Source organism: Triturus cristatus, chromosome 7, assembly GCF_964204655.1.
Source record: "Triturus cristatus chromosome 7, aTriCri1.1, whole genome shotgun sequence".
Lineage (NCBI taxonomy): Eukaryota > Metazoa > Chordata > Amphibia > Caudata > Salamandridae > Triturus > Triturus cristatus.
The window spans coordinates 341,697,818-341,714,691 of record NC_140590.1 but is presented as its reverse complement, the minus strand read 5'-3'; positions in this window follow the sequence as shown (position 1 = coordinate 341,714,691).

The window sequence follows — 16,874 nt, the reverse complement described above, 5'->3', positions numbered from 1 at the left end:
TGCTGCTGTTATACAATAGTAAAATCACACCTCATTGTCCCTGAATATCATATGTAAACACATTTAGGATTGGGACAGTGTCCCTTTGCACTGTCAGTGACCCGGCCAAAGAGGGCATGAAAGAGATGAAATTGGTTCATAAATTCAAAGCTGTTCCGAACATGGGCTCCAAAATACATTTGGCCCAGATCCTGAAAATCCCTAAGATGTCCCTGGTTGTTTTCACACTTTGGGTGCCCATAGTTGTGGCAGAACCATATTCCACTGACTTTAGTGAAATTTTCAACAAAGTTTTCACCACTTTTTACAATATGTCCTTGCACTGAGAGACCTAAGCGCGAATGTACGTTTTTATAAATTGACATAAAATAACCAAAGTGGCTCTTCCCACAGCCGTGACAGCCACTTTGGTGGGAATGTGCAGAACTAAACCTAAGGTGAAATGTCATCTGCCGGAGGGACAGGGACGGAGACGGACATCCACTGGACTAGTGGATGTAATTCAGCCTCCCACATATAATGAAAATCTTCCTCTTGTTGTTTTCTTCTTTTTTGCAGTTTTTGGCTCGAAATTTGACATTATACCCATGTGTGCTGCCCCTCGGTTTGCAATTTACTAACAAATGCTCTGTTTAATAGGGTGATTGTGCGTTCATTCATGATGGCTCATAGTATAGGTATGGAGGGTTCTGGGAGTGATATTAAAGCTTTTCTGAAATGGGGCAGTTCTGCCTGGATGCTTACTTTTGTGTCCTTAATCTACCTCTAAGGGCTGCTCTTGCAGTTCTGAAATCTGCCCCTTTAATAGTTCTCAAGAAATGCCATTAAGTGAGGCAGCGTTGCTTTTCTGAGCAGCGTCCGGATGTTTCAGACGTGACTGATTCTCCAGCAGTGCCTTGCCGAGCAATAGGGCAGGTTCATTTAATGTATCACTGTCCTTCAGAGGTAACTCGGCTCCTCTAGGCAGCGCCTGCAATGTTAAATCGGGAAGTTTGTCATACTCTGTCAGGGTAGCAGTGCTTCATTTGCAGAAAAATAAGTTACAGGAGCCTTTTATGGGCGCAGCCTAATGCCGCGGCTGTCATATCAAGGCTGCCTGGTCTTCTTGAATCCACCTCATGCCTCTTTCCTCCTCCACGGCACATTCCCTGTCTCTTTATCTCACTCTTGTAGGTTGTTTTTCAACCCTGCTTCCTCCCTTTGTCAGAGGTGTCCTATCTTTCTTTTCTTTCTTTGTTCTCCTTTCTTCTTCCTTTCTCTCTCTTGTTCTTGGCCAAACACTTTATGATCAGGGCACAAGTCCTAAAAAACAGAAGTGGAGGGACTTACAAAGTTCGGCAGTATGCAAGTGAAAGAATGACGCAGGCCATCACAGAGCATGGTGTCATGACGCGTGACATTGCACTTGACATCAAAGGAATTGACCTCACTGGAAGTGACATAACAAGTAGTGACATCAGATATTAAGACCTCACACATATGTTTACCAGGTATATCATGAGTACATTTAAGGAAATTATGAGATTTAACAAGTGAGATTTGGTTTCTGGGTTGTGCCAAACAAATTGCGCAATCCTAACGCAAAATCTGGGCTTCAACTAATATATATATATATATATCTATATATTCTGCTCCAAAGGTGTCCACCTGTAAGTAGCACTCGACCAGCAGCTTGATTTATGTGTAGGTAGGGACGGGGATCCGCTTGTAGGAGCCGCTCCGTAGTGGATTTGCCTGACGCGTTTCGAAGCTCCATATGCTTCTCTTCAGAGGCTTTAACGGAAACGGTGTGCACAACCGCTAACCCAGTTCGCCATTTAACATATGACACACCCACCAATGGGAGGCTCAAATGAGACTGTGCATTATGGGAAGTGTAGTGCGGAAAGCACATAATCAAGTCCTATATGGACCCTGCAAGTGGGCCCGTCCTCGATCCTATGTACGGCTGCTGTTCCACTTTCGTGGCCCCCAAGACTTCCAGGGTGGTGCATACTCCGCGGCTGGACGGCCGCGTGTTATATTCTGCTCCAAAGGTGTCCACCTGTAAGTAGCACTCGACCAGCAGCTTGATTTATGTGTAGGTAGGGACGGGGATCCGCTTGTAGGAGCCGCTCCGTAGTGGATTTGCCTGACGCGTTTCGAAGCTCCATATGCTTCTCTTCAGAGGCTTTAACGGAAACGGTGTGCACAACCGCTAACCCACTTCGCCATTTAACATATGACACACCCACCAATGGGAGGCTCAAATGAGACTGTGCATTATGGGAAGTGTAGTGCGGAAAGCACATAATCAAGTCCTATATGGACCCTGCAAGTGGGCCCGTCCTCGATCCTATGTACGGCTGCTGTTCCACTTTCGTGGCCCCCAAGACTTCCAGGGTGGTGCATACTCCGCGGCTGGACGGCCGCGTGCTATATTCTGCTCCAAAGGTGTCCACCTGTAAGTAGCACTCGACCAGCAGCTTGATTTATGTGTAGGTAGGGACGGGGATCCGCTTGTAGGAGCCGCTCCGTAGTGGATTTGCCTGACGCGTTTCGAAGCTCCATATGCTTCTCTTCAGAGGCTTTAACGGAAACGGTGTGCACAACCGCTAACCCAGTTCGCCATTTAACATATGACACACCCACCAATGGGAGGCTCAAATGAGACTGTGCATTATGGGAAGTGTAGTGCGGAAAGCACATAATCAAGTCCTATATGGACCCTGCAAGTGGGCCCGTCCTCGATCCTATGTACGGCTGCTGTTCCACTTTCGTGGCCCCCAAGACTTCCAGGGTGGTGCATACTCCGCGGCTGGACGGCCGCGTGTTATATTCTGCTCCAAAGGTGTCCACCTGTAAGTAGCACTCGACCAGCAGCTTGATTTATGTGTAGGTAGGGACGGGGATCCGCTTGTAGGAGCCGCTCCGTAGTGGATTTGCCTGACGCGTTTCGAAGCTCCATATGCTTCTCTTCAGAGGCTTTAACGGAAACGGTGTGCACAACCGCTAACCCACTTCGCCATTTAACATATGACACACCCACCAATGGGAGGCTCAAATGAGACTGTGCATTATGGGAAGTGTAGTGCGGAAAGCACATAATCAAGTCCTATATGGACCCTGCAAGTGGGCCCGTCCTCGATCCTATGTACGGCTGCTGTTCCACTTTCGTGGCCCCCAAGACTTCCAGGGTGGTGCATACTCCGCGGCTGGACGGCCGCGTGTTATATTCTGCTCCAAAGGTGTCCACCTGTAAGTAGCACTCGACCAGCAGCTTGATTTATGTGTAGGTAGGGACGGGGATCCGCTTGTAGGAGCCGCTCCGTAGTGGATTTGCCTGACGCGTTTCGAAGCTCCATATGCTTCTCTTCAGAGGCTTTAACGGAAACGGTGTGCACAACCGCTAACCCAGTTCGCCATTTAACATATGACACACCCACCAATGGGAGGCTCAAATGAGACTGTGCATTATGGGAAGTGTAGTGCGGAAAGCACATAATCAAGTCCTAAATGGACCCTGCAAGTGGGCCCGTCCTCGATCCTATGTACGGCTGCTGTTCCACTTTCGTGGCCCCCCAGACTTCCGGGGTGGTGCATACTCCGCGGCTGGACGGCCGCTTGTTATATTCTGCTCCAAAGGTGTCCACCTGTAAGTAGCACTCGACCAGCAGCTTGATTTATGTGTAGGTAGGGACGGGGATCCACTTGTAGGAGCCGCTCCGTAGTGGATTTGCCTGACGCGTTTCGAAGCTCCATGTGCTTCTCTTCAGAGGCTTTAACGGAAACGGTGTGCACAACCGCTAACCCACTTCGCCATTTAACATATGACACACCCACCAATGGGAGGCTCAAATGAGACTGTGCATTATGGGAAGTGTAGTGCGGAAAGCACATAATCAAGTCCTATATCGACCCTGCAAGTGGGCCTGTCCTCGATCCTATGTACGGCTGCTGTTCCACTTTCGTGGCCCCCAAGACTTCCGGGGTGGTGCATACTCCGCGGCTGGACGGACGCGTGTTATATTCTGCTCCAAAGGTGTCCACCTGTAAGTAGCACTCGACCAGCAGCTTGATTTATGTGTAGGTAGGGACGGGGATCCGCTTGTAGGAGCCGCTCCGTAGTGGATTTGCCTAACGCGTTTCGAAGCTCCATATGCTTCTCTTCAGAGGCTTTAACGGAAACGGTGTGCACAACCGCTAACCCACTTCGCCATTTAACAAATGACACACCCACCAATAGGAGGCTCAAATGAGACTGTGCATTATGGGAAGTGTAGTGCGGAAAGCACATAATCAAGTCCTATATGGACCCTGCAAGTGGGCCCGTCCTCGATCCTATGTACGGCTGCTGTTCCACTTTCGTGGCCCCCAAGACTTCCGGGGTGGTGCATACTCCGCGGCTGGACGGCCGCGTGTTATATTCAGCTCCAAAGGTGTCCACCTGTAAGTAGCACTCGACCAGCAGCTTGATTTATGTGTAGGTAGGGACGGGGATCCGCTTGTAGGAGCCGCTCCGTAGTGGATTTGCCTGACGCGTTTCGAAGCTCCATATGCTTCTCTTCAGAGGCTTTAACGGAAACGGTGTGCACAACCGCTAACCCACTTCGCCATTTAACATATGACACACCCACCAATGGGAGGCTCAAATGAGACTGTGCATTATGGGAAGTGTAGTGCGGAAAGCACATAATCAAGTCCTATATGGACCCTGCAAGTGGGCCTGTCCTCGATCCTATGTACGGCTGCTGTTCCACTTTCGTGGCCCCCAAGACTTCCGGGGTGGTGCATACTCCGCGGCTGGACGGCCGCGTGTTATATTCTGCTCCAAAGGTGTCCACCTGTAAGTAGCACTCGACCAGCAGCTTGATTTATGTGTAGGTAGGGATGGGGATCCGCTTGTAGGAGCCGCTCCGTAGTGGATTTGCCTAACGCGTTTCGAAGCTCCATATGCTTCTCTTCAGAGGCTTTAACGGAAACGGTGTGCACAACCGCAAACCCACTTCGCCATTTAACAAACGACACACCCACCAATGGGAGGCTCAAATGAGACTGTGCATTATGGGAAGTGTAGTGCGGAAAGCACATAATCAAGTCCTATATGGACCCTGCAAGTGGGCCCGTCCTTGATCCTATGTACGGCTGCTGTTCCACTTTCGTGGACCCCAAGACTTCCGGGGTGGTGCATACTCCGCGGCTGGACGGCCACATGTTATATTCTGCTCCAAAGGTGTCCACCTGTAAGTAGCACTCGATCAGCAGCTTGATTTAAGGGTAGGTAGGGATGGGGATCCGCTTGTAGGAGCCGCTCCGTAGTGGATTTGCCTAACGAGTTTCGAAGCTCCATATGCTTCTCTTCAGAGGCTTTAACGGAAACGGTGTGCACAACCGCTAACCCACTTCGCCATTTAACAAATGACACACCCACCAATGGGAGGCTCAAATGAGACTGTGCATTATGGGAAGTGTAGTGCGGAAAGCACATAATCAAGTCCTATATGGACCCTGCAAGTGGGCCCGTCCTTGATCCTATGTACGGCTGCTGTTCCACTTTCGTGGACCCCAAGACTTCCGGGGTGGTGCATACTCCGCGGCTGGACGGCCACGTGTTATATTCTGCTCCAAAGGTGTCCACCTGTAAGTAGCACTCGACCAGCAGCTTGATTTATGTGTAGGTAGGGACGGGGATCCGCTTGTAGGAGCCGCTCCGTAGTGGATTTGCCTGACGCGTTTCGAAGCTCCATATGCTTCTCTTCAGAGGCTTTAACGGAAACGGTGTGCACAACCGCTAACCCACTTCGCCATTTAACATATGACACACCCACCAATGGGAGGCTCAAATGAGACTGTGCATTATGGGAAGTGTAGTGTGGAAAGCACATAATCAAGTCCTATATGGACCCTGCAAGTGGGCCCGTCCTCGATCCTATGTACGGCTGCTGTTCCACTTTCGTGGCCCCCAAGACTTCCGGGGTGGTGCATACTCCGCGGCTGGACGGCCGCGTGTTATATTCTGCTCCAAAGGTGTCCACCTGTAAGTAGCACTCGACCAGCAGCTTGATTTATGTGTAGGTAGGAACGGGGATCCGCTTGTAGGAGCCGCTATGTAGTGGATTTGCCTGACGCGTTTCGAAGCTCCATATGCTTCTCTTCAGAGGCTTTAACGGAAACGGTGTGCACAACCGCTAACCCACTTCGCCATTTAACATATGACACACCCACCAATGGGAGGCTCAAATGAGACTGTGCATTATGGGAAGTGTAGTGCGGAAAGCACATAATCAAGTCCTATATGGACCCTGCAAGTGGGCCCGTCCTCGATCCTATGTACGGCTGCTGTTCCACTTTCGTGGCCCCCCAGACTTCCGGGGTGGTGCATACTCCGCGGCTGGACGGCCGCTTGTTATATTCTGCTCCAAAGGTGTCCACCTGTAAGTAGCACTCGACCAGCAGCTTGATTTATGTGTAGGTAGGGACGGGGATCCACTTGTAGGAGCCGCTCCGTAGTGGATTTGCCTGACGCGTTTCGAAGCTCCATGTGCTTCTCTTCAGAGGCTTTAACGGAAACGGTGTGCACAACCGCTAACCCACTTCGCCATTTAACATATGACACACCCACCAATGGGAGGCTCAAATGAGACTGTGCATTATGGGAAGTGTAGTGCGGCAAGCACATAATCAAGTCCTATATCGACCCTGCAAGTGGGCCTGTCCTCGATCCTATGTACGGCTGCTTTTCCACTTTCGTGGCCCCCAAGACTTCCGGGGTGGTGCATACTCCGCGGCTGGACGGCCGCGTGTTATATTCTGCTCCAAAGGTGTCCACCTGTAAGTAGCACTCGACCAGCAGCTTGATTTATGTGTAGGTAGGGACGGGGATCCGCTTGTAGGAGCCGCTCCGTAGTGGATTTGCCTAACGCGTTTCGAAGCTCCATATGCTTCTCTTCAGAGGCTTTAACGGAAACGGTGTGCACAACCGCTAACCCACTTCGCCATTTAACAAATGACACACCCACCAATGGGAGGCTCAAATGAGACTGTGCATTATGGGAAGTGTAGTGCGGAAAGCACATAATCAAGTCCTATATGGACCCTGCAAGTGGGCCCGTCCTCGATCCTATGTACGGCTGCTGTTCCACTTTCGTGGCCCCCAAGACTTCCGGGGTGGTGCATACTCCGCGGCTGGACGGCCGCGTGTTATATTCAGCTCCAAAGGTGTCCACCTGTAAGTAGCACTCGACCAGCAGCTTGATTTATGTGTAGGTAGGGACGGGGATCTGCTTGTAGGAGCCGCTCCGTAGTGGATTTGCCTGACGCGTTTCGAAGCTCCATATGCTTCTCTTCAGAGGCTTTAACGGAAACGGTGTGCACAACCGCTAACCCACTTCGCCATTTAACATATGACACACCCACCAATGGGAGGCTCAAATGAGACTGTGCATTATGGGAAGTGTAGTGCGGAAAGCACATAATCAAGTCCTATATGGACCCTGCAAGTGGGCCTGTCCTCGATCCTATGTACGGCTGCTGTTCCACTTTCGTGGCCCCCAAGACTTCCGGGGTGGTGCATACTCCGCGGCTGGATGGCCGCGTGTTATATTCTGCTCCAAAGGTGTCCACCTGTAAGTTGCACTCGACCAGCAGCTTGATTTATGTGTAGGTAGGGATGGGGATCCGCTTGTAGGAGCCGCTCCGTAGTGGATTTGCCTAACGCGTTTCGAAGCTCCATATGCTTCTCTTCAGAGGCTTTAACGGAAACGGTGTGCACAACCGCTAACCCACTTCGCCATTTAACAAATGACACACCCACCAATGGGAGGCTCAAATGAGACTGTGCATTATGGGAAGTGTAGTGCGGAACGCACATAATCAAGTCCTATATGGACCCTGCAAGTGGGCCCGTCCTTGATCCTATGTACGGCTGCTGTTCCACTTTCGTGGACCCCAAGACTTCCGGGGTGGTGCATACTCCGCGGCTGGACGGCCACGTGTTATATTCTGCTCCAAAGGTGTCCACCTGTAAGTAGCACTCGATCAGCAGGTTGATTTATGGGTAGGTAGGGATGGGGATCCGCTTGTAGGAGCCGCTTCGTAGTGGATTTGCCTAACGCGTTTCGAAGCTCCATATGCTTCTCTTCAGAGGCTTTAACGGAAACGGTGTGCACAACCGCTAACCCACTTCGCCATTTAACAAATGACACACCCACCAATGGGAGGCTCAAATGAGACTGTGCATTATGGGAAGTGTAGTGCAGAAAGCACATAATCAAGTCCTATATGGACCCTGCAAGTGGGCCCGCCCTTGATCCTATGTACGGCTGCTGTTCCACTTTCGTGGCCCCCAAGACTTCCGGGGTGGTGCATACTCCGCGGCTGGACGGCCGCGTGTTATATTCTGCTCCAAAGGTGTCCACCTGTAAGTAGCACTCGACCAGCAGCTTGATTTATGTGTAGGTAGGGACGGGGATCCGCTTGTAGGAGCCGCTCCGTAGTGGATTTGCCTGACGCGTTTCGAAGCTCCATATGCTTCTCTTCAGAGGCTTTAACGGAAACGGTGTGCACAACCGCTAACCCACTTCGCCATTTAACATATGACACACCCACCAATGGGAGGCTCAAATGAGACTGTGCATTATGGGAAGTGTAGTGCGGAAAGCACATAATCAAGTCCTATATGGACCCTGCAAGTGGGCCCGTCCTCGATCCTATGTACGGCTGCTGTTCCACTTTCGTGGCCCCCAAGACTTCCGGGGTGGTGCATACTCCGCGGCTGGACGGCCGCTTGTTATATTCTGCTCCAAAGGTGTCCACCTGTAAGTAGCACTCGACCAGCAGCTTGATTTATGTGTAGGTAGGGACGGGGATCCACTTGTAGGAGCCGCTCCGTAGTGGATTTGCCTGACGCGTTTCGAAGCTCCATGTGCTTCTCTTCAGAGGCTTTAACGGAAACGGTGTGCACAACCGCTAACCCACTTCGCCATTTAACATATGACACACCCACCAATGGGAGGCTCAAATGAGACTGTGCATTATGTGAAGTGTAGTGCGGAAAGCACATAATCAAGTCCTATATGGACCCTGCAAGTGGGCCTGTCCTCGATCCTATGTACGGCTGCTGTTCCACTTTCGTGGCCCCCAAGACTTCCGGGGTGGTGCATACTCCGCGGCTGGACGGCCGCGTGTTATATTCTGCTCCAAAGGTGTCCACCTGTAAGTAGCACTCGACCAGCAGCTTGATTTATATGTAGGTAGGGACGGAGATCCGCTTGTAGGAGCCGCTCCGTAGTGGATTTGCCTAACGCGTTTCGAAGCTCCATATGCTTCTCTTCAGAGGCTTTAACGGAAACGGTGTGCACAACCGCTAACCCACTTCGCCATTTAACAAATGACACACCCACCAATGGGAGGCTCAAATGAGACTGTGCATTATGGGAAGTGTAGTGCGGAAAGCACATAATCAAGTCCTATATGGACCCTGCAAGTGGGCCCGTCCTCGATCCTATGTACGGCTGCTGTTCCACTTTCGTGGACCCCAAGACTTCCGGGGTGGTGCATACTCCGCGGCTGGATGGCCACGTGTTATATTCTGCTCCAAAGGTGTCCACCTGTAAGTAGCACTCGAACAGCAGCTTGATTTATGTGTAGGTAGGGATGGGGATCCGCTTGTAGGAGCCGCTCCGTAGTGGATTTGCCTAACGCGTTTCGAAGCTCCATATGCTTCTCTTCAGAGGCTTTAACGGAAACGGTGTGCACAACCGCTAACCCACTTCGCCATTTAACAAATGACACACCCACCAATGGGAGGCTCAAATGAGACTGTGCATTATGGGAAGTGTAGTGCGGAAAGCACATAATCAAGTCCTATATGGACCCTGCAAGTGGGCCCGTCCTTGATCCTATGTACGGCTGCTGTTCCACTTTCGTGGACCCCAAGACTTCCGGGGTGGTGCATACTCCGCGGCTGGACGGCCACGTGTTATATTCTGCTCCAAAGGTGTCCACCTGTAAGTAGCACTCGAACAGTAGCTTGATTTATGTGTAGGTAGGGACGGGTATCCGCTTGTAGGAGCCGCTCCGTAGTGGATTTGCCCGACGCGTTTCGAAGCTCCATATGCTTCTCTTCAGAGGCTTTAACGGAAACGGTGTGCACAACCGCTAACCCACTTCGCCATTTAACATATGACACACCCACCAATGGGAGGCTCAAATGAGACTGTGCATTATGGGAAGTGTAGTGCGGAAAGCACATAATCAAGTCCTATATGGACCCTGCAAGTGGGCCCGTCCTCGATCCTATGTACGGCTGCTTTTCCACTTTCGTGGCCCCCAAGACTTCCAGGGTGGTGCATACTCCGCGGCTGGACGGCCGCGTGTTATATTCTGCTCCAAAGGTGTCCACCTGTAAGTAGCACTCGACCAGCAGCTTGATTTATGTGTAGGTAGGGATGGGGATCCGCTTGTAGGAGCCGCTCCGTAGTGGATTTGCCTGAAGCGTTTCGAAGCTCCATATGCTTCTCTTCAGAGGCTTTAACGGAGTGCACATTTTTTTTTTTTTTTTTAAACCCTGCCACAAAGATATTGGCAACATGGAGAATAATGGCAGTAGATCTATTCTGCTTAATTGGTTGCAAATTCTGCATTTTAAAATATTTGATTGGGTTAAGGCATCTGCTGCAGAGGTGCACAGTAAATCTCAGGGAATAGAAGTAATGGTGAGATAACTCTGGAGATTCACGCTTTTGCTGGAGAAATCTACTTTTTGTGTAATCCCAGATTTGACTCAAAGTAGTGCAGAAGGTTAATGTGTCTCCTGCAAAGCACATTATATAACATACAGATAATAGATTTTTATTTTATGTAGATAGGTAAGTGGGTTACTGCTTTCAACACAGCGATCTTTTTGTTACCTGCAGTTCATAAATTGTAATCCTTCTAATATAGCATAGTGAGCTATGAAAGACATGTGACTCCTACAACCCTGTCTCATGTCGCTCATTTTGTACAGTGATTTACACACTTACATGATTGTCAATCTATAATGTGTATGTTTCGTAAAGAGCTCTGACACCCTGCATTGGGTTGCTTTGTGCTATAAAAGAAATAAAACAGTGTGTGGCGGGGTAGCAGTGACAGAGTCGGAAACCAGGCTAGAGTGGTGTAACGAGGGCTTTATTTTTGAGAACACTTTCTTTTGACGAGCCGTCAGGCGGAAGCTAGCAAAAGTGGAAGAGTCCGGCTTGCTCCGTCTTGGGGACTCCAGAGTGAAACAGTTTGTGTTCAGTCGTCTGGATCTCCGCTTGTTGTGTCCTCAGGGTCTCAACGTTGTCCAGGATCCACAGACCATTGAACCATACGAGAGAAACAAAAGAAAAGACCAAGGGTTAGGACGGTCGTCCTATGCTGTATTTGAAGTGGCCGGGAGTGAGGGAAACCGAGTGCTCAGGTGTTTCTGCTAACTCCGTAAGAAAATGTGCTCCAGTGCTCGGTGAGGGGTGGGGGTAGAGGATTACACGATATTTACAAGCGAGAGTTCTGCTGATGCGGGTACGTGCTCTCACAGGGACTGGTGGCTCCTTCTCCCCACCCAGCCCGCTACTCTTCCCCGTACCTGTTCAAGCCACGCTCCTCCCCTGGGAACGTGGCAGGGCGGCTCGAGGAATCGGTGGCCTCCTGGCTCGTCGGGTGTTCCTCGAGTTGTTCTCCCTTCGTGCGCGTCGTTCTCTTCTTCCGTCCAGATATCAGGGTTCGCCTTTCTTCTCCACTCCGGTTCTCCTCTCTCCTCCCGGGAAACGCCGTCCGTCTCTCCTATTTTTGAACGCCCCACAAATGTGACGTCGTCCAGGGGAGGGGTTTCGTCCTGCTGGAAAGCTGCATTAAAGGAACCGCGTCCTGTTTCTGGAGCCCAGTCTTGCGGGCAATATGAGTACCACTCGTCCTTTAGGAAGGGAACATCCGGCTGCTGTAAGGGAATACAAGGGGGCAAAGAAGCGTCTGTTGACCACCAGTTCCATGATGACTCTAGTGACTCGGGAATATCACCCGCCCCGTCACACTCCTCCCCCCTGGCTTCTCCCGTTCGGGGAGAGGGAAGACTCTGGACAAATAGTCCGTATTACCATTGTCTTTTCCCTTCCTATGGCGAACAGAAAAGGCATATGGTTGCAAAGATAAGAACCAGCGTAGAATTCTGGGATTCTGGCTCCTATTTTGATACATACAAAGGGGCATGGTCCGTGTACAGGATGAAGGGTTTTCCTTCCAAATAATACTGCAGTTTATCAACGGCCCATTTTATGGCTAGACATTCGCGCTCTACTGTAGGGTACTTAGCATTCCTGGGGAAAAGTTTTCGGCCAACAAAGAGCACTGGGTGTTCTAAACCGTCCTCCCCTTCCTGCGATAAGACAGCTCCTATACCCACATCGGAGGCGTCAGTGGCGAGGATAAAGGTCTTGGAGAAATTGGGGGATAACAGGACAGGTTGAGTGGTGATTATGCATTTCAGTTCTGAGAACGCCCTCAATGCTTCAGGGGCAGGGTGTAGCAGGTCACGGGGTCTCACATCTTTTCAGAGGAGATCAGTAAGGGGGGCGGCCAGTTCGGAAAATCTGGGGATAAACCTGCGATAGTAACCTATGAGTCCTAGGAATGCTCGCAGGTCTCTTTTGGATTGTGGAAAAGGAGTTCCCTCAATAGCCCTTATTTTCTCTGCTTGGGGGGTGATGGTACCGTCCCCTAACACAAAACCCAGGTATTTCACCCTGTGGAACGCCGCTCGGGACTTCTTGGCATTTATGTGCAAGCCTGCCTGCTGTAAGGCGGTGAGGATTGTCTTCAGGTGTTTCAGGTGCTCTTCCCAGGTGTTGCTGTATACGACTGTGTCATCCAGATATGCCGAACTGAACAACGGAAATGGTTGTAGGATAGTGTTCATGAGGCGCTGGAATGTAGCAGGTGCCCCGTGGAGACCGAAGGGAAGTACAGTAAATTCGAATAACCCTTCGTCTGTTATAAAGGCCGTTTTTTTTCTGTCTTCTTCTCTGAGGGGCACCTGCCAATACCCCTTTGTGAGGTCCAGTGTAGTGATAAAAACAGCATCTCCGAGTTTTTCTATCAACTCGTCTACCCGAGGTATAGGGTAGGCGTCGAACGTGGAGATGGCATTTAAGGCTCGGAAGTCCATACAAAATCATCTTGATCCATCCGGGTTAGGGACCATTACTATAGGCGATGCCTAATCGCTTTTTGAGGGCTGAATGACGCCAAGCTGCAGCATTTCTCGTACTTCCTTTTTTATGGCTTCCCGTCGAGCCGCCGGAACTCCGTATGGTTTTTGCTTTACTCTTTTTTCCGGGATGGGTCTCGATATTGTGCTCGACCAGCGTCGTTTTCCCGGGCAGGTCAGAGAAGATATCTACAAACGGGAGTAATGTCTCCCTCAGGTCTCTTTTCCTCTGGCCAGAGAGCTCGTCATTCACAATCAACTCGTTTATCGTAGAGCGCTCTTTGGGAACGGTGGGTATGAGGAAGTTCGTGCCTTTTGGAGGAGGTCCTATCCACTTCTTCAGCAGGTTATTGTGATATGTTTGGACCTTGGTTGCAGACAACTGTAGTCGGTATGTGGTGTCTCCAACCGTATCCACGACCTTGTAGGGGCCCATCCACTCGTTCTTGCTTTTGCTGGCGCTGGTGGGTAGGAACAGCAATGCCCAATCCCCAACCTTCAGTCTTCGGAGCTTTGTCCCCCTATCGTAATACCTCTTTTGTTTCGTCCTTTGTTGTTCGAGATTGGAATACGATAGATTCCGTAATCTCCCCAGTTTGGACCGGAGTTGATGGGTATACTCGAGCAGTGACTTCTGCTCTTGTTCTCCTTCAGTTTCCCAGGCGTCTTTGGTCATTTCCAGTAGGGACCTTGGGTGTCGTCCGTACAGCAGTTCAAAGGCCGAACAGCCCAAACTGCTCTGTTTCTGGGCCCTCAATACATACAAGGCCAAAGGCAGAAGACAATCCCATTCGGGACCCTCTGCAGTGAGCATCTTCTTCAAGGTGGTTTTTAAGGTCTGATTGTATCTCTCTATGAGACCGTCCATTTGCGGATGATAGACTGAGGTCCGCAGATGTTTTGCACACTTCTTTCATCAATTTGGACGTAAATGAGGTGCCCAGGTCGGTTAGGACCTCTTTTGGAAAACCGACCCTGGAGAATAGCTCGACGAACTTTTCGGCGATGTGAGCCGTCGTCGGTGTCCTCAAAGGGAATGCTTCAATGAACCTTGTCGCATAATCAACTATCACCAGTGCGTATAAGTGGCCCCTCGAGGATTTCGGTAGTGGTCCTATTAAATCCATACCCACTCTATCAAATGGAGGTCCGACGGTGGGTAGGGGTTGTAGCGGCGCTGCAGGGGGTCGGTGTACGTTTTTTCTTTGACATATCTCACACTTCAAGCAATAATTATGGACGTCTTTGTAAATCTCCGGCCAGTAGAAATATCGTAATATACTGTCGATGGTTTTCTCTTTTCCCCTGTGTCCGGCTGTGAGGTGGGTATGTGCAAAGAAGAGCACCTGTTCTCGGAAGGACACGGGGACCAACAACTGGGGGTTCCCTCCCTCAGCCCCCTCCCGATAGAGCAGGTCTTTTTTTATGAGAAACCCTGGGTACTTTTTGGTCTCCTGACTTTGGGACATGTGGGCGCTCTCCCAGGCATTAAACAGGGTGGTGTCATTGGCCTGTGCGAAGCGAAAACTGCGGTCCAGGACCCAAGGTTCAGGAGAAAGGAGAGCAGCTACTGACTCGGTGCCTGTCGAATGGTGAGTGTATATAGATCGTTTTAACAAGGACATAAACCCTGGATTGTCCACCCCCAGTATAACGTCCTCGGGCAGAGATTCTACCACCCCCACTTTCACTGTACAGGGCTTTTTGTCAACGGGTCTCATGGTAACCTGCGCAAGGGGGTAGGGCCTAACATCCCCGTGTACGCAGCGGATGTGAACCACCGCACCCTGAACATATTGGTTAGGGAGGACCAGCCATTTCTGTACTACCGACTGCCTGTACCCCGAATCTAACAGGGCCTTTACTGTTATACTGTTCATCCTTAGACTCACATAAAATGAGGTCCCCATTTCGGCTGAATACAGGACTGTTTTGGGCAGATATCCAACCTCCATCGGCTCTTCGGTCGATCGTTTCCTAGGACATAGGCGGGCAATGTGGCCCCACTCTACACATTCAAAGCACTGGGGCCCCCGGGCAGGAGGCCCATCGATCCTCACCGGTCTGAGTCTGGGTGGATCAGGCATTGCCTTCTGTTTTCTTTCCACTTTGAGGGGGTTCAGTCCTTTTGATACCTTATCACTTTCCCACCCCAAGGTCTTGGGCTGCGCCCTAGCGTAATTTGCGGCCATTTCGATGGCTTGTTCAAGGGACAGTCCAGGGTGTTGTTTCAACCATCTCTGGGAGGCATATGGTAAGGCATCCATGAACTGTTCCAAGTAAATCTTCGTCATTACTTCCTCTTTGGTGCTTGTGGACGGTCTTAGCCATTTGTCTGTGGCCATCTTAAGTCGGAAGAACAAGGTTTTGGGGTTCTCCCCTAGTGTACCTCGTTCCCTCCAGAACCGGAGACGGTAGGCCTCCCCGTCGAGACCGAGGTGATCTAGGATGACCTCTTTGATGGTCTGATAGGGAGCATTTCCTGATGGGTTGGCCACCTGGTAGGCAAACTGTGCCTCACCTGTCAACAGGGGAGCCAAAAAAAAGGGCCATTTATCTTCCGGCCAACCCAATGCTCTTGCGGCTCTCTCAAAGTTCATCAAGAACACATCGGGGTCTTCCCCTTGAATGTACTTCTGCAAGGCTATCCCGAAGGGTTTGGAACGGGGTGGGGTCGATTCTCCTGGGGTACAGAGATGGTCGGGACCGGGCCGGTCTTCTGTTAACTTTCCATGTGGGCAGTGATGGTATTCTGGAATAGATCCCGGTCTGCTTGGGCCGACGTCATTTGTCTCTGCACTGCCCATTCCAGGTTCTCTTGCCCCTTTATGAGATGTTGGATAAGGGCGTCCATCTCTTTTGTACAGACGGACTGAGATGACAATCCCACTTCTGACATCAGTTGTGGCGGGGTAGCAGGGACAGAGTCGGAAACCAGGCTAGAGTGGTGTAACGAGGGCTTTATTTTTGAGAACACTTTCTTTTGACGAGCCGTCAGGCGGAAGCTAGCAAAAGAGGAAGAGTCCGGCTTGCTCCGTCTTGGGGACTCCAGAGTGAAACAGTTTGTGTTCAGTCGTCTGGATCTACGCTTGTCGTGTCCTCAGGGTCTCGACGTTGTCCAGGATCCACAGACCATTGAACCATACGAGAGAAACAAAAGAAAAGACCAAGGGTTAGGACGGTCGTCCTATGCTGTATTTGAAGGGGCCGGGAGTGAGGGAAACCGAGTGCTCAGGTGTCTCTGCTAACTCCGTAAGAAAATGTGCTCCAGTGCTCGGTGAGGGGTGGGGGTAGAGGATTACACAATATTTACAAGCGAGAGTTATGCTGATGCGGGTACGTGCTCTCACAGGGACTGGTGGCTCCTTCTCCCCACCCAGCCCACTACTCTGCCCCGTACCTGTTCAAGCCACGCTCCTCCCCTGGGAACGTGGCAGGGCGGCTCGAGGAATCGGTGGCCTCCTGGATCGTCGGGTGTTCCTCCAGTCGTTCTCCCTTCGTGCGCGTCATTCTCTTCTTCCGTCCAGATATCAGGGTTCGCCTTTCTTCTCCACTCCGGTTCTCCTCTCTCCTCCAGGGAAACGCCGTCCGTCTCCTTCCGGGTTTCTCCTATTTTTGAATGCCCCACAAATGTGACGTCGTCCAGGGGAGGGGTTTCGTCCTGCTG